This window comes from Pseudophryne corroboree, chromosome 4 (assembly GCF_028390025.1).
Source record: "Pseudophryne corroboree isolate aPseCor3 chromosome 4, aPseCor3.hap2, whole genome shotgun sequence".
NCBI lineage: Eukaryota > Metazoa > Chordata > Amphibia > Anura > Myobatrachidae > Pseudophryne > Pseudophryne corroboree.
Window position 1 is genome coordinate 198,567,658 of NC_086447.1, and position 19,432 is coordinate 198,587,089.

The 19,432-nt window shown below is 48.1% G+C and overlaps 1 protein-coding gene across 2 annotated transcripts in view; it reads right to left on the reverse strand.

The window, feature by feature from the left end:
• The window catches only part of INPP5D (inositol polyphosphate-5-phosphatase D), a 298,231-nt gene that overhangs the window by 126,107 nt on the left and 152,692 nt on the right, over nt 1–19,432 (reverse strand). The window lies entirely within an intron of this gene.

A 19,432-nucleotide genomic window follows, 5' to 3' on the forward strand; every position in this document is an offset into this window, starting at 1 on the left:
GAGTTGCAAAGCCGAGACACCCCGGGCAGCCGCCCAGGAAGAACCCACCGACCTAGTAGAGTGGGCCTATACTTTAGGTATCGGCAATCCTGCCGATGAATAAGCATGCTGGATAGTAAGTCTGATCCAGTGAGCAATAGACTGCTTTGAAGCAGGACACCCAATTTTCTTGGGATCATAGAGGACAAACAGCGAGTCAGATTTCCTGTGACGAGCTGTCCGCTTCACGAAGATCTTCAAAGCCCTCACAACATCCAAGGACTTTGAGGTAGCAGAGGTGTCAGAAAAGACCGGAACCACAATAGGTTGGTTGATGTGAAACGCAGACACCAACTTAGGAAGAAATTGCTGACGAGTTCTGAGTTCAGCTCTATCTTCATGAAAAATCAAATAGGGGCTCTTGTGAGACACTTCCACGTAAGAAACTTTACGCCAACCTCCTGTAAAGGCTCAAACCATTCCGATTGTAGGAACTGCAACACCACGTTCAGATCCCAGGGTGCCGTTGGAGGCACAAAAGGCAGTTGGATGTGCAGAACCCCCTTCAAGAACGTCTGAACCTCAGAGAGGGAAGCCAATTGTTTCTGGAAGAAAATGGTTAAGGCCGAAATCTGGACCTTTATGGAGCCCAAACGTAGGCCCACATCCACACCCAACTGCAGAAAAAGGAGAAAACGTCCCAGTTGAAATTCCACAGCAGGAAATTTTGTGTTTTCACACCATGAAACATATTTTTTCCAAATACGGTGGTAATGTTTAGACATTACCCCTTCCCTGGCTTGGATCAGGGTTGGAATGACCTTGTTCGGAATGCCTTTCTGGGCTAAAATATGACGCTCAACCTCCATGCCGGCAAATGTAGCCGTGGTAAGTCTTGATAGACGAACGGCCCCTGTTGTAGAAGATCCTCTCGAAGAGGTAGAGGCCACGGGTCCTCTAGGAGCATCTCCAGTAGATCCGCGTACCAGGACCTTCTTGGCCAATCCGGAGCAAGGAGAATTGCTTGAACCTTTTCCCTTTTTATTCTTTTCAGAATTCTTGGGATCAGTGGAAGAGGTGGAAACACGTAAATCATTTGGTAGACCCATGGAGTCACCAGAGCGTCCACCGCCACTGCTTGTGGGTCCCTCGACCTGGAACAATACCGCTTGAGCTTCTTGTTAAGACGAGAGGCTATCATGTTTATTTGTGGAAATCCCCACCGACGTGTCAAGGACTCGAACACCTGTGGATGGAGGCCCCATTCCCCAGGATGGAGGTCGTGTCTGCTGAGGAAGTCTACTTCCCAGTTGTCCACTCCCGGAATTAAAATTGCCGACAGCGCCACCGCATGTCTTTCTGCCCAGAGGAGAATTCTTGTTACCTCTGACATTGCTGCTCTGCTCTTCATTCCACCCTGTCGGTTTATGTACGTTACTGCCGTTATATTGTCCGACTGATCCTGAATGGCGTGATTTTGAAGAAGATGCAATGCTAGTAGAAGGGCGTTGTATATGGCCCTTAGTTCCAGAATGTTGATCAGAAGAATGCTTTCTCGACTTGACCATTTTCCTTGGAACGGCACCCCCTTGGTGACTGCTCCCCAACCTCTGAGGCTTGCGTCTGTGGTCAGCAGAACCCAATTTTGAATCCCGAACCTTCGACCCTCGGTCAGGTGAGAAGTCTGAAGCCACCACAGAAGAGAAATCCTGGCTTTTGGTGACAGACGTATCCTCTGGTGCATGTGAAGATGAGATCCATTGTCCAGCAGATCCAGTTGAAAAGGCCTTGCATGAAACCTTCCGTACTGCAGAGCTTCGTAAGAGGCGACCATCTTCCCCAGAAGGCGAATGAATAGATGCACCGATATCCGGGCTGGTTTCAGGACATCCCACACCATTGACTGGATTACTAATACCTTTTCCAATGGAAGGAATACCTTCTGTTCCTCCGTATCCAGTATCATCCCCAGAAACGAAAGCCTCCGTGTTGGTTCCAGGTGGGATTTTTGTAGGTTCAGAATCAATCCATGATCCTGAAGTTGTTTGGTTGATAGGGCAATGCTGTCCAACAACCTCTCCCTGGAAGGTGCTTTTATCAGCAGGTCATCCAGGTACAGTATTATGTTCACTACCTGCCTGCGGAGGAAAAACATAATCTCTGCCATCACCTTGGTGAATACCCTCGGTGCCGTGGAGAGGCCAAATGGCAGGGCCTGAAACTGGTAGTGACATTCCTGTAGTGCAAACCTTAGCTAAGCCTGATGAGGCGGCCAAATCGGAAAATATGAAGGTACGCATCCTTGATGTCCAGAGACACCAGGAATTCCTCCTCCTCGAGACCTGAGATCACCGCTCTCAGAGACTCCATCTTGAATTTGAACACTCTTAAATACGGGTTCAGTGATTTGAGGTTTAGAATGGGCCTTACCAAACCGTCCGGTTTCGGTACCACAAACAGGTTGGAGTAATAACTCTTGTTTTGTAGCTGACGTGGAACTGGTAAAATGACCCGAGTCAGTACCAGTTTTTGAATTGCTGCCTGTAAAGTCAAACTTGTTTCTGGAGAAGCTGGTATGTCTGATTTGAAGAATCTGTGAGGTGGGAGTTCCTGAAACTCCAGTCTGTATCCCTGGATGATAAGGTCTGTGACCCAGGGATCCTGGCAAGATGTCGCCCAAACGTGACTAAAATAACGTAACCGAGCTCCCACCTGCCTGATTTCCAGGCAGTGCGGACCACAGTTATGCTGAAAGCTTTGAGGAAGCAGAACCGGAGGTCTGTTCCTGAGAACCTGCAGCTGCTGGTTTCCTGGTTTTACCTCTATTATCTTTGAAGGTTGTAGAAGCACCCTTGGATCTGCCTTTGAATTTCGTTGTCCGAAAGGACTGCAGAGTTGGAGCAGAGTAGGTTTTCTTAGCTGGGGGTGTTGCGGAAGGAAGGTATGTAGACTTACCCGCCGTAGCCTTGGATATCAACTTATCCAGTTCATCCCCATATAGGACCTGACCCGTGAAAGGTAGATTTTCCACTCCGTTCCTGGAGTCCGCATCCGCATTCCACTGGTGTAGCCACAAACCCCTACGTGCTGACACTGCCATGACAGTGGTGCGTGCATTGAGCAAACCAATTTCCTTTAAAGCCTCTACCATAAAGTTAGCAGAATATTGGATATGCTGCAGGAGTAAAACTCCCCCCCTGGGCGAGTGATCCATGCGCAAGCAATAGTGGGTCTCTGGGCCACCCCCGCAGACATGTATAGCGATTTGAGAGTGTTCTCAATTTTGCGGTCAGCTATGTCCTTTAAGGATGCAGCTCCAGGCACAGGTAAGACAATCTTACATGACAACCTAGAGACCGATGCGTCAACAATCGGCAGGTTTTCCCATTCTTTCTATCATCTAGAGCAGGCATGTCCAAACTGTGGCCCTCCAGCTGTTGTGAAATTACATATCCCAGCATGCCCTGACACAGTTTTGCTGTCAGAGAATGCTAAAGCTGTGTCAGGGCATGCTGGGATGTGTAGTTTCTCAACAGCTGGAGGGCCGCAGTTTGGACATGCCTGATCTAGAGGAAAGGGAAAGTAATAAATCTTTTAGGGATCTGAAATTTCTTGTCAGGGTTAGCCCACGTTTCTTCAAACAGGGCATTCAATTCCTTTGATGCAGGAAAAGTAGCAGAGGATTTCTTTTTTACATTAAAAAAAGATTCCTCCTCTACCTCTGCCATCTTGTCAGGAATGTGCAGGACATTTCTAATAGCTTCTATCAGGGCCTGTTTGTCCAGTGATAGGACAGCATCCACCTCACCTTCCTCTGGATCTGATGTATCATCATCAGTGTCATCCTGCATGAGCTGGGCCAGAGTACACTTTTGTGGGCATATGGCAGGGGTCTGAGACACTGGTATGGGAACTGAATCTCTATTTATCAGGTCATCGATAGACTGTCTTAAACATTGTGTCTCTTTCTCATTATGGGATAATTTAGTTCAAATATTAGATATTATTCCTTTAATGGAAGCTTACCATGGAGGTTCAGCCCCACTAGCCTGAGAATGAGCACTATCCTGGGTACAGAGTAGTTAATCTCCGGGGGAAGAAAGACACTCTGCTGTGCAGGAAATACAGTCCCTGGACATGGTAATGTAAAGGGGCACACAGACACCCACACAAGAATGTGAAAACACAGTTAAACCTACACAGAGCCCTCAGAGAGATGCAGAGATTGGAGCCAGCCACACACAGCACCCTTATAGCTAGATTAATATAGCTGGGTCGCCACACTAAGTCCCCTAATAGGGCTTAGTATATACACACACTCCCCCTTCTAAGACCCCCTGGTACCGCTGAGGAGATGTGGAGTCTTTGTGGAGGAGCTGCACTTCCCTGTGATTCCTGTCAGTGTAATCTGCAGAGGGAAAATGGCGCTGCTGAACCGCTGGGTCCACCCATAGTGAAGCCCCGCCCCCTTAATGGCGCTCAGCTTCCCCGCTCTTTATACTGGCCTGAGGTAATTTTTTTATCCCACATAGGGTTAAAACCGTTGGTAGACATGTCAGCTAGTGGGGGTGTACATTGGTGGCTCAGCGCGACCCTCATAGCGGGACACACTCAGCTGTGTATGTCTCCGAGCCCCCTGGAACGCAGCCTGCAGTCAGAGCTGTGCTCCCACTCTTGTGCTGCCATTTCCGCCGGCGACCCGCTAACCGGGATGCCGACGCTGTACTCACCACTCTTCTATCTTCTGGCACTGTTAGGGGAGGCGGCATGCTGCGGGAGGGTACGCTCGCTGTGGTGGGGCTTGCGAATTACTCCCTCAGGAGCTCAGTGTCCTGTCAGCGGAGAAAGGGGACCATTAACTCTTCAGGAAGTTGGGCCGTTCTTTCCCCTAAGTCCCACGAAGCAGACAGGCTGCTGCCAAACAGCACTGTCTGAAAATAACAAACAGAAAAAATAAATGTTGAAAACTCTTCAGGAGCTCTCCTAAGCGTGACCGGCTCCTCCGGGCACATTTTCTAAACTGAGTCTGGTAGGAGGGGCAAAGAGGGAGGAGCCAATGCACACTATTGATTTCTTAAAGTGCCCAAGGCTCCTAGTGGACCCGTCTATACCCCATGGTACTAATGTGGACCCCTATATCCTCTAGGACAGTGGTTCCCAAACTGTGTGCCGTGGCTCCCTGGGGTGCCTCGGGACACTTGCAGGGGTGCCCTGGGTTGGTGGTCCAGGACCAATTCAAATTATTCGTGGTCAATATAATAGGCAAAACCAGTGCTGGTGGCTGCCAGTCATAAAATATGTGGCCAAACAGAAGCAAATCTTGTCCCTCACCACACAACTGACCCTAAGGATGACATATAAACGCGATCTACTTAATGTAATATTTCTTTCTAAATTTCTCAATAAGAAATTTTTGGCCTAGGGGTGCCGTGAAAAAAATTCTGATATTCTAGGGCGCCGTGATTAAAAAAAGTTTGGAAACCACTGCTCTAGGACGTAAGAGAAAAGTGGAGAAGTGAGCCAGTGAAGAAGTTGCCCATGGCAACCAATCAGCATTGACGTAACATTTATAATTTGCATACTATAAAAATATACAGAGCAGCTGATTGGTTGATGGGGCAACTTCTCCACTGGCTCACTTCTCCACTATTATCACTGCTTAGTAAATGTCCCCCTAATAGCAGGTACATGGTAAATGAGGAATTTTGGGAATTCTTTCATTAAAATACTAAAACATTCTGTGTGCATGGATTTTTGTTTACTGCTTTCCAGGAACTGTATTTTCCAGTGAGCCCTGGATGCCAAGGCATACTAGTGCTTGTAGTTCCACAAGTTCCTAGCAGTCTTGGACATGATAGTGCTTGTACTGTGGTTCTACAAGTGCCAGCATGCCCAAATAGTCAATGGATGTCAGTCTAATTCTACAACAGCATACCTCCCAACTGTCCCGATTACAGCGGGACAGTCCCGCTATTCGGACACTGTCCCGCTGTCCCACCCGTGGGTCGCATTGTTCCGCGGGCATGGGGGGGAGGGAGGGGGGCAGTTGGGAGATCCTGTGATCACCGCTGCTCTGCAAAGCAGCCGGTGATCACTGAATTAGATGCCGTGCGCTAGCAGTGCAGGGAGTGAGGCGGGGGCTGACCATCTGCTCAGGGAGCGATGGGCATGCCCCCAAAATAACGAAAACAGGGGTCATGCGGTGATGCCCCGCCCCTTATTTTGAAGTACCGCCTACCTCTTCAGTCCACGGCCACACGATCCCGCATGGAGTAATTCAAACGTTGGGAGGTATGCAACAGTACTTAATTAATTACTGTGGTGGCACTCACTACCTAAGGGGTGCAGGTAGAGCCATAAGGGTTTATAGAGTGATACAGTGGAGAGAGATAATGTACCAGCCACTCAGCTCCTAACTGCCATGTTATAGGCTGTGTATGAAAAATGACAGGAGAGGTTGGCTGGTATTTTAGCCCTCTTAGGGGGTAATTCCAAGTTGATCGCAGCAGGAAATTTTTTAGCAATTGGGCAAAACCATGTGCACTGCAGGGGAGACAGATTTAACATGTGCAGAGAGAGATAGATTTGGGTGTGGTGTGTTCAATCTGCAATCTAATTTGCAGTGTAAAAATAAAGCAGCCAGTATTTACCCTGCACAGAAACAAAATAACCCACCCAAATCTAACTCTCTCTGCACATGTTATATCTGCCTCCCCTGCAGTGCACATGGGGGGTAATTCCAAGTTGATCGCAGCAGGATTTTTTATAGCAATTGGGCAAAACATGTGCATTGCAGGGGAGGCAGATATAACATGTGCAGAAAGAGTTAGATTTGGGTGGGTTATTTTATTTCTGTGCGGGATAAATACTGGCTGCTTTATTTTTACATTGCAAATTAGATTGCAGATTGAACACACCACACCCAAATCTAACTCTCTCTGCACATGTTATATCTGCCTCCCCTGCAGTGCACATGGTTTTGCCAAATTGCTAACAAAAATCCTGCTGCGATCAACTTGGAATTACCCCCTTAGTGCTGTTTGCACATTATTATTTTTTTGTTGGTCTGATTTTCCTAAAGAATTCCACCCATGCTAACAGGGTTGGGGCTGGTTTTACATTATTATACGGGTGTAGTATGTTATGCCGTGTCGGGATTCCAGTGCCGGTATACTGAGCGCCGGGATCCCAACAGCCGGCATACTGTATACCACACTATTATACACTCTGCAGGTCTCAATGTTACAGTGTGACCAGCACAATCTGGTACTGCTGGTCGCCTTTGCAGGGGAACTCCAACCTCATCATCCCTCTGCTTTATTGGAAACCAGTGCAGAGTTAATGCTAGTTACTTATTTTAGGGCCGAGGCGGGGGCATAATGTTTCAAAGTGTACTTATGTAAGATGAGAGTTTTGCAACTCTATGTTATCTCCTACGTTTAGGCCATAAAACTGCTCAAACACAAAGTGGGAACAGAAACAGTAATAACAAAAAACTAGAGATGTGCGGCAGGCACTTTTTGTGTTTTGGTTTTGGTTCTGGTTCCATGCGCGTGTTTTGGATCTGGGTTGGTTTTGCCAAAACCACCCTTTCATGTTTTGGTTTTGGATCTGGATGATTTTTTGAAAAAAACATAAAAACAGCTAAAATCACAGAATTTGGGGGTAATTTTGATCCTACGGTATTATTAACCTCAATAACATTCATTTCCACTCATTTCCAGTCTATTCTGAACACCTCACAATATTGTTTTTAGGCCAAAAGGTTGCACCGAGGTGGCTGTATGACTAAGCTAAGCGACACAAGCGTGCGGGACAAACACCTGGCCCATCTAGGAGTGGCACTGCAGTGGCAGACAGGATGGCAGATTTTAAAAATAGGCCCCAAACAGCACATCATGCAAAGAAGAAAAAGAGGTGCAATTAGGTAGCTGTATGACTAAGCTAAGCGACACAAGTGTGCGGCACAAACAACATGGGACGTGCTGAAATTTGCCCAGATGTAATACACGCACAATATTGGTGGCACAGGAGAGCGTACCCCTAAACCACACACACACACATGGCAAAGCCTGTAAAATTTATTTGGATAATAATAACCCTTTTATTTTGAGCTATTATAATCATATGCAGCATAGGCGAGCGTACCCCTACACCACACAGGGCAAACCCTGTAAAACTTATTTGGATAATAATATAAGTAATGTATGTAACCCTTTTATTTGGAGTAAATAATATACAGCACAGGACACCACCACTGGACTTATGGCAGCACAACACACCACCACTGGACGGATGCCCCTGGAGTTGTATGGCAGTGTCAGACAGGATGGCACTTTAAAAAACTAGTCCCCAAACAGCGTCACTCGCCTCCTTAACACCCGGTGCGGCGGCAGGAAAACGGGTGCGGGGATTTGTGGGAATGGGCTGGGCCTAATTAGAGAGGTGGGGCTTCACAAGTGGCACACGTTTTTAGTCCATTGAAGGACCAAAATGGGGGTGAGGCTTTGCGAAAATGGGCGGGGCTTTGCGCCCCGACACCCGTTTTTTTGTCACTTGCGGGATGTGGGAGGGGAGGGCTGACTCCCGGGGAAAGCTGTCCCTGCAGTGCTGGCTCCTGCACAGTGACAGGAGCCGAGTGCTGCACATAATATAACAGTGCAGCACTCGGCTCCTGTCACTGTGCAGGAGCTGGCATTTTGGTGTCACCCCTCTGCGGTGACACCCCCCCCTTGTGACGCCACTGGCAATCAGCACATGATGCAAAGAAGAAAAAGAGGTGCCAGATGGAATTGTCCTTGGGCCCTCCCACCCACCCTTATGTTGTATATACAGGACATGCACACTTTAACAAACCAATCATTTCAGCGACAGGGTCTGCCACATGACTGTGGCTGAAATGACTGGTTTGTTTTGGCCCCCACCAAAAAAGAAGCAATCAATCTCTCCTTGCACAAACTGGCTCTACAGAGGCAAGATGTCCACCTCATCCTCCGATTCCTCACCCCTTTCAGCGTGTACATCCTCCTCCTCACAGAGTATTAATTCATCCCCACTGGAATCCACCATCACAGCTCCCTGTGTACTTTATGGAGGCAATTGCTGGTAAAGGTCTTCCCGGAGGAATTTATCATTCATTTTGATGAACATCATTTTCTCCACATTTTGTGGAAGTAACCTCCTACGCCGATCGCTGACAAGGTTACGGGCTGCACTAAACACTCTTTTGGAGTACACACTGGAGGGTGGACAACTTAAATAAAATAAAGCCAGTTTGTGCAAGGGCATCCAAATTGCCTCTTTTTCCTTCCAGTATACGTACGGACTGTCTGACATGCCTACTTGGATGCTGTCACTCATATAATCCTTCACCATTCTTTCAATGGTGACAGAATCATATGCAGTGACAGTAGACATGTCAGTAATCGTTGGCAGGTCCTTCTTTCTGGACCAGATGTCAGCACTCGCTCTGCATCACCGCCAGCGGGTGGGCTAAGACATCTTATCCTTTTCCTCGCAGCCCCAGTTGCGTGAGAAAGTGAAGGAGGAGCTGTTGACAGGTCACGTTTTGCTTGAGTTGACAATTTTCTCACCAGCAGGTCTTTGAACCTCTGCAGACTTGTGTCTGCCGGAAAGAGAGATACAACATAGGCTTTAAACCTGTGATCGAGCACGGTGGCCAAAATGTAGTGCTCCGATTTCAACAGATTGACCACCCTTGAATCCTGGCAAAGCGAATGAAGGGCTCCATCCACAAGTCCCACATACTTTGCGGAATAGCTCCGTCTTAGCTCCTCCTTCATTTCTCCAGCTGCTTCTGCAAAAGCCTGATGAGGGGAATGACCTGACTCAAGCTGGCAGTGTCTGAACTGACTTCACGTGTGGCAAGTTCGAAGGGTTGGAGAACCTTGCACAAGACAGAAATCATTCTCCACTGCGCTTGAGTCAGGTGCATTCCCCCTCCTTTGCCTATATCGTAGGTGGATGTATAGACTTGAATGGCCTTTTGCTGCTCCTCCATCCTCTAAAGCATATAGAGTGTTGAATTCCACCTCGTTATCACCTCTTGCTTCAGGTAATGGCAGGGCAGGTACAGGAGTGTTTGCTGGCGCTCCAGTCTTCGGCACGCGGTGGCTGAATGTCAAAAGTGGCCCGCAATTTTTCCGGCCACCGACAGCATCTCCTGCACACACATGTCATTTTAAAAAAAATTCTCCACCACCAAATTAATTGTATGTGCAAAACATGGGACGCGCTGGAATTTGCCCAGATGTAATGCACACACAATATTGGTGGTGTTGTCCAATATCACAAATCCCCAAGAGAGGCTAATTGGGGTAAGCCACTGTGCGATGATGTTCCTCAGTTTCCGTAAGAGGTTGTCAGCGGTGTGCCTCTTACGGAAAGCGGTGATACATAGCATAGCCTGCCTAGGAACGGGTTGGCGTTTGCGAGATGCTGCTACTGGTGCCGCTGCTGTTGTTGCTAAGGGAGGCAATACATCTACCCAGTGGGCTGTTACAGTCATATAGTCCTTAGTCTGCCCTGTTCACTTGTCCACATGTCCATGGTTAAGTGGACAGTGGGTACAACTTCAGTTTTTTGGACACGGAGGACACTTTTTCTGACATCTCTGTACATTCTCGGTATCGCCTGCCTATTGAAGTGGAACCTAGATAGGATTTGGTACTGCGGACACACTATCTCAAACAATTCTCTAAGTCCCACTGAACTAATGACGGATTCCGGACGCACGTCTAACACCAACATAGCTGTCAAGGCCTCAGTAATCCGCTTTGCAACAGGATGACTGCTGTCATATTTCATCTTCCTCACAAAGGACTGTTGGACAGTCAGTTGCTTAGTTGAAGTAGTACAAGTGGTGTTCCGACTTCCCCTATGGGATGACGATCGACTCCCAGCAGCAGCAACAACAGCAGCGGAAGCAACAGCAGCAGTAGGCGTACCACTAAAGGATCCTCCGGTGGAATCCCCGTTAGGAGAGGACTAATCAGTCTTGCCAGTGACATGGCCTGCAGGACTACTGATGTTCCTGACTGAGGAGGAAGTTCACATTGAGGGAGTTGGTGGTGTGGCTTGCAGGAGCTTGGGTACAAGAGGAAGAAGTGATTTAGGTGTCAGTGGACTGCTTACGCTCTAATCCAAAATTTCACAACTTTACACTGACTTCTGATGAATGTGCTGCAGGTGACATATAAGGGAGGTTATTCCTAGGTGGTTAACATCCTTACTCCTACTTATTACAGATTGACAGAGGCAACACATGGCTTGACACCTGTTGTCTGGATTTGTGGAGAAATAATTCCACACCTAGGAGGTGGCTTTTTTGGTATTTTGCCCAGGCATCACAATGGGCTTATTCATCCCACGGACAACAGGTGTCTCCCTCGGTGCCTGATTTAAACAAACCACATCACCATCAGAATCCTCCTCATCAACTTCCTCCTCAGCGCCAGCAACACCCATATCCTCATCCTGGTGTACTTCAACAGTGACATCTTCAATTTGAATACCAGAAACTGGACTGTGGGTGCTCCTTTCAGCACTTGCATATGGCGTGCAAATGGTGGAAGGAACCACCTCTTTCCGTCCAGTGTTGGGAAGGTCAGGCATCGCAACCACTGACACACTTGGACTCTCCTTGGGGATTTGTGATACCATCTTAGAACGCACAGTTCTTTGCTGTGCTTTTGCAATCTTAACCCTTTTAATTTTTCTAGTGGGAGTATGAGGGCTTCCATCGTCATGTGAAGTTGAACCACTAGTCATGAACATAGGCCAGGGCCTTAGCCACTCCTTGCCACTCCGTGTCGTAAATGGCATATTGGCAAGTTTACGTTTCTCCTCAGACCATTTAAATTTATTTTCTTGGGTCATTTTACTGAACTTTTGCTTTTTGGATTTGACATTCCCTCTACTATGACATTGGGCATCGGCCTTGGCAAACGATATTGATGGCATTTCATGGAAGTGGTTCTTGATCTTTTCCTATTTTATCCTCCAAATTTTTGTTCTCCATTATTTTTATGGAGTTATATAACAATGGGGGTAATTCCAAGTTGATCGCAGCAGGAAATTTTTTAGCAGTTGGGCAAAACCATGTGCACTGCAGGGGAGGCAGATATAACATTTGCAGAGAGAGTTAAATGTGGGTGGGGTGTATTCAAACTAAAATCTAACTTGCAGTGTAAAAATAAACCAGCCAGTATTTACCATGCACAGAAACAAAATAACCCACCCAAATCTAACTCTCTCTGCAAATGTTATATCTGCCACACCTGCAGTGCACATGGTTTTGCCCAATTGCTAACAAACTAGCTGCTGCGATCAACTCAGAATTACCCCCAATATGCGGTACAGGAGAGCGTACCTCTACACCACACAGGGCAAACCCTGTGAAAATTATTTGGATTAAATATTAATAACCCCTTTATTTGGAGTAAATAATATACAGCACAGGACAGCACCACTGAACTTATATTGCAGCACCACTGGACTGGACTTATACGCCAGTACCACTGGAATTATATGGCAGGATTACTGGAATTATACGGCAGTATCACTGGAATTATACGGCAGTACCACTGGATTTATACGGCAGTACCACTGGACATATATACGGCAGTATCACTGGACTGGATTTATACGCCAGTACCGCTGGTATTATACTCCAGTACCACTGGAATTATACGGCAGTATCACTGGAATTATACGGCAGTACCACTGGAATTATATGGCAGTATCACTGGATTTATACGCCAGTACCACTGGAATTATACGGCAGGATCACTGGAATTATACGGTAGTATCACTGGAATTATACAGCAGTACCACTGGATTTATACGGCAGTACCACTGGACATATATGGCAGTATCACTGGACTGGATTTATACACCAGTACCGCTGGAATTATACGCCAGTACCACTGGAATTATACAGCAGTATCACTGGAATTATATGGCAGTACCACGGGAATTATACGGCAGTACCACTGGACATATATACGGCAGTATCACTGGACTGGATTTATACACCAGTACCACTGGAATTATACAGCAGTACCACTGGAATTATACTGCAGTATCACTGATTTATACGCCAGTACCACTGGAATTATACGGCAGGATCACTGGAATTATACGTCAGTATTACTGGAATTATACGGCAGTACCACTGGACACATACGGCAGTATCACTGGATTGGATTTATACGCCAGTACTGCTGGAATTATACGCCAGTACCACTAGAATTATACGGCAGTATCACTGGAATTATACGGCAGTACCACTGGAATTATACGGCAGTACCACTGGAATTATACGGCACTACCACTGGAATTATACGGCAGTACCACTGGACATATACGGAACTATCACTGGACTGGATTTATACGCCAGTACTGCTGGAATTATACGCCAGTACCAATGGAATTATACAGCAGTACCACTGGATTTATACGGCAGCACTGCTGGACATATATGCAGTATCACTGGACATATATGGCAGTATCACTGGACTGGGTTTATACACCAGTACAGCTGGAATTATACGCCAGTACCACTGGAATTATACGGCAGTATCAATGGATTTTTATGGCAGTACCGCTGGACATATACGGCAGTATCACTGGACATATACGGCAGTACCACTGGACATATACAGCAGCACAGGGACACCACCACTGGACTGATGCAGGATAACACAGCACCACTGCAATGGACTGGACCTATACAGCAGCACTGGACATATGGGAGCAGGGGACACCACTACTGTGACTGGACTGATGCAGTACAAGACACTACCACTGGACTGATGCAGGACAACACAGCAACACTGCAATGGACTGGACTTATACAGCAGCAATGGACGTATGGCAGCAGAGGACACCACCACTGTGACTGGACTGATGCAGCACAATACACCACCACTGAACAGATGCAGCACAATACAGCACCACTGGACTGGACTGGACTTATATAGCAGCACTGGACATATGGCAGCAGAGGACACCACCACTGTGACTGGACTGATGCAGCACAAGACACCACCACTGGACTGATGCAGGACACTGAGGGCGGACACACGTCCTCTCTCTACACTCTCCAATGCTGGAGTGCAAATGGCGGCGACGTGCGGCTCCTTATACGGAATCAAAACCCTGCGAGAATCCGACAGCGGGATGATGAAGTTTTGCCTCGTTCTGGTTTCCGAGTCAGGTGGGAAAACCCAAGCCTGACTTGGATCCAGACTCGGGTAGGGTAGTTCGGTAGGGTTCGGTTCTCAGGGAACCGAACCCGCTCATCTCAACAAAAAATAAGATTTTACTCACCGGTAAATCTATTTCTCGTAGTCCGTAGTGGATGCTGGGACTCCGTAAGGACCATGGGGAATAGCGGCTCCGCAGGAGACTGGGCACAACTATAAAGAAAGCTTTAGGTCTAACTGGTGTGCACTGGCTCCTCCCACTATGACCCTCCTCCAGACCTCAGTTAGGATACTGTGCCCGGAAGAGCTGACACAATAAGGAAGGATTTTGAATCCCGGGTAAGACTCATACCAGCCACACCAATCACACCGTATAACTCGTGATACTATACCCGGTTAACAGTATGACAACAACTGAGCCTCTCAACAGATGGCTCAACAATAACCCTTTAGTTAGGCAATAACTATATACAAGTATTGCAGACAATCCGCACTTGGGATGGGCGCCCAGCATCCACTACGGACTACGAGAAATAGATTTACCGGTGAGTAAAATCTTATTTTCTCTGACGTCCTAAGTGGATGCTGGGACTCCGTAAGGACCATGGGGATTATACCAAAGCTCCCAAACAGGCGGGAGAGTGCGGATGACTCTGCAGCACCGAATGGGCAAACTCTAGGTCCTCCTCAGCCAGGGTGTCAAACTTGTAGAATTTAGCAAATGTGTTCGACCCCGACCAAGTAGCTGCTCGGCAAAGTTGTAAGGCCAAGACCCCTCGGGCAGCCGCCCAAGAAGAGCCCACCTTCCTTGTGGAATGGGCTTTCACTGATTTAGGATGCGGCAGTCCAGCCGCAGAATGTGCAAGCTGAATCGTACTACAGATCCAGCGAGCAATAGTCTGCTTTGAAGCAGGTGCACCCAACTTGTTGGACGCATACAGGATAAATAGCGAGTCAGTCTTTCTGACTCCAGCTGTCCTGGAAACATAGATTTTCAGGGCCCTAACTACGTCCAACAACTTGGAAGCCTCCAAGTCTTTAGTAGCCGCAGGCACCACGATAGGTTGGTTCAGATGAAAAGCTGATACCACTTTAGGGAGAAACTGGGGACGAGTCCTCAATTCTGCCCTATCCATATGGAAAATCAGATAAGGGCTTTTACATGACAAAGCCGCCAATTCTGATACATGCCTGGCCGAAGCCAAGGCCAACAACATGACCACTTTCCACGTGAGATATTTCAATTCCACGGTTTTTAGTGGCTCAAACCAATGTGACTTTAGGAAATCCAACACCACGTTGAGATCCCAAGGTGCCACTGGAGGCACAAAAGGGGGCTGAATATGCAGCACTTCCTTAACAAAAGTCTGAACTTCAGGTAGTGAAGCCAGTTCTCTCTGGAAGAAAATCGATAGAGCCGAAATCTGGACCTTAATGGAACCCAATTTTAGGCCCATAGTCACCCCTGACTGTAGGAAGTGCAGAAAACGGCCCAGCTGAAATTCCTCTGTTGGGGCCTTCCTGGCCTCACACCAGGCAACATATTTTCGCCAAATGCGGTGATAATGGTTTGCGGTAACTTCTTTCCTAGCCTTAATCAGCGTAGGAATGACTTCCTTCGGAATGCCCTTTTCCTTCAGGATCCGGTGTTCAACCGCCATGCCGTCAAACGCAGCCGCGGTAAGTCTTGGAACAGACAGGGCCCCTGCTGCAGCAGGTCCTGTCTGAGCGGCAGAGGCCATGGGCCCTCTGAGCTCATTTCTTGAAGTTCCGGGTACCAAGCTCTTCTTGGCCAATCCGGAACAATGAGTATAGTTCTTACTCCTCTTCTCCTTATTATCCTCAGTACCTTTGGTATGAGAGGAAGAGGAGGGAACACATAAACCGACCGGTACACCCACGGTGTCACTAGAGCGTCCACAGCTATCGCCTGAGGGTCTCTCGACCTGGCGCAATATCTTTCTAGCTTTTTGTTTAGGCGGGACGCCATCATGTCCACCTGTGGCCTTTCCCAACGGTTTACAATCAGTTGGAAGACTTCCGGATGAAGTCCCCACTCTCCCGGGTGGAGGTCGTGTCTGCTGAGGAAGTCTGCTTCCCAGTTGTCCACTCCCGGAATGAACACTGCTGACAGTGCTAACACGTGATTTTCCGCCCATCGGAGAATCCTTGTGGCTTCTGCCATCGCCGTCCTGCTTCTTGTGCCGCCCTGTCGGTTTACATGGGCGACTGCCGTGATGTTGTCTGACTGGATCAGTACCGGCTGGTTTTGAAGCAGGGGTTTTGCCTGACTTAGGGCATTGTAAATGGCCCTCAGTTCCAGAATATTTATGTGTAGGGAAGTCTCCTGACTTGACCATAGTCCTTGGAAGTTTCTTCCCTGTGTGACTGCCCCCCAGCCCCGAAGGCTGGCATCCGTGGTCACCAGGACCCAGTCCTGTATGCCGAATCTGCGGCCCTCTTGAAGATGAGCACTTTGCAGCCACCACAGCAGAGACACCCTGGTCCTCGGAGACAGGGTTATCAGCCGATGCATCTGAAGATGCGATCCGGACCACTTGTCCAACAGGTCCCACTGAAAAGTTCTTGCATGGAACCTGCCGAATGGAATTGCTTCGTAGGAAGCTACCATCTTTCCCAGGATCCGCGTGCAGTGATGCACCGACACCTGTTTTGGTTTTAGGAGGCCTCTGACTAGAGATGACAGCTCCTTGGCCTTCTCCTCCGGGAGAAACACTTTTTTCTGTTCTGTGTCCAGAACCATCCCCAGGAACAGTAGACGTGTCGTAGGGACCAGCTGTGACTTTGGAATATTTATAATCCAGCCGTGCTGTTGTAGCACCTCCCGAGATAGTGCTACCCCGACCAACAACTGCTCCCTGGACCTCGCCTTTATCAGGAGATCGTCCAAGTACGGGATAATTATAACCCCCTTTTTTTCGAAGGAGTATCATCATTTCGGCCATTACCTTGGTAAATACCCTCGGAGCCGTGGATAGACCAAACGGCAACGTCTGGAATTGGTAATGACAATCCTGTACCACAAATCTGAGGTACTCCTGGTGAGGATGGTAAATGGGGACATGCAGGTAAGCATCCTTGATGTCCAGTGATACCATGTAATCCCCCTCGTCCAGGCTTGCAATAACCGCCCTGAGCGATTCCATCTTGAACTTGAATTTTTTTTTATATATGTGTTCAAGGATTTCAAATTTAAAATGGGTCTCACCGAACCGTCCGGTTTCGGTACCACAAACATTGTGGAATAGTAACCCCGTCCTTGTTGAAGTAGGGGCACCCTTACTATCACCTGCTGGGAATACAGCTTGTGAATTGCCTCTAACACTGCCTCCCTGCCTGAGGGATTTGTTGGCAAGGCAGACTTGAGGAAACGGCGGGGGGGGAGACGTCTCGAATTCCAGCTTGTACCCCTGAGATACTACTTGAAAGTTCCAGGGATCCACCCGTGAGCGAGCCCACTGATCGCTGAAATTTTTGAGACGGGCCCCCACCGTACCTGGCTCCGCCTGTGGAGCCCCAGCGTCATGCTGTGGACTTAGAGGAAGCGGGGGAGGACTTTTGCTCCTGGGAACTGGCTGTATGCTGCAGCTTTTTCCCTCTACCTCTGGGCAGAAAGGACGCGCCTTTAACCCGCTTGCCCTTATTGGGCCGAAAGGACTGTACCTGATAATACGGTGCTTTCTTTGGCTGTGAGGGAACATGGGGTAAAAATGTAGACTTCCCAGCTGTTGCTGTGGAAACGAGGTCCGAGAGACCATCCCCGAACAACTCCTCACCGTTATAAGGCAAAACTTCCATGTGCCTTTTAGAATCTGCATCTCCTGTCCACTGCCGAGTCCATAACCCTCTCCTGGCAGAAATGGACATTGCACTTATTTTAGATGCCAGCCGGCAAATATCCCTCTGTGCATCCCTCATGTATAAGAGTGCGTCTTTAATATGCTCTACGGTTAGCAATATAGTGTCCCTGTCTAGGGTATCAATATTTTCCGACAGGGAATCTGACCACGCAGCTGCAGCACTGCACATCCTTGCTGAAGCAATAGCTGGTCTCAGTATAACACCTGTGTGTGTATATATAGACTTCAGGATAGCCTCCTGCTTTCTATCAGCAGATTCCTTCAGGGCGGCCGTATCCGGAGACGGTAGTGCCACCTTCTTTGACAAGCGTGTGAGCGCTTTATCCACCCTAGGGGATGTTTCCCAACGTGACCTATCCTCTGGCGGGAAAGGGTACGCCATTAGTAACCTCTTAGAAATTACCAGTTTCTTATCAGGGGAAGCCCATGCTTCTTCACACACTTCATTTAATTCCTCAGATGGAGGAAAAACAACTGGTAGTTTTTTCTCTCCAAACATAATACCCTTTTTTGTGGTACCCGGGGTAACATCAGAAATATGCAACACATTTTTCATTGCCTCAATCATATAACGTGTGGCCCTATTGGAAGATACATTAGTCTCATCGTCGTCGACACTGGAGTCAGTATCCGTGTCGACATCTGTGTCTGCCATCTGAGGTAGCGGGCGTTTTAAAGCCCCTGATGGCTTTTGAGACGCCTGGGCAGGCACAGGCTGAGAAGCCGGCTGTCCCATATTTGGTATGTCGTCAAACCTTTTATGCAAGGAGTCGACACTGTCGCGTAATTCCTTCCACAGAACCATCCACTCAGGTGTCGACCCCGCAGGGGGTGACATCACATTTATCGGCATTTGCTCCGCTTCCACATAAGCCTCCTCATCAAACATGTCGACACAGCCGTACCGACACACCGCATACACACAGGGAATGCTCTGACAGAGGACAGGACCCCACAAAGTCCTTTGGGGAGACAGAGAGAGAGTATGCCAGCACACACCAGAGCGCTATATAACACAGGGATCCCACTATAAATGAGTGTTTTTTCCCTTATAGCTGCTTATATTATATATACTGCGCCTAAATTTAGTGCCCCCCCTCTCTTTTTTACCCTTATGTAGCTTGACACTGCAGGGGAGAGCCAGGGAGCGTCCTTCCAGCGGAGCTGTGAGGGAAAAATGGCGCCAGTGTGCTGAGGGAGATAGCCCCGCCCCTTTTCTGGCGGACTTCTCCCGCTTTTCCTGGAATTCTGGCAGGGGTATTTTTACACCTATATAGCCTTCCTGACTATATATGGTGTAGATTTGCCAGCCAAGGTGTATTATATTGCCCTCAGGGCGCCCCC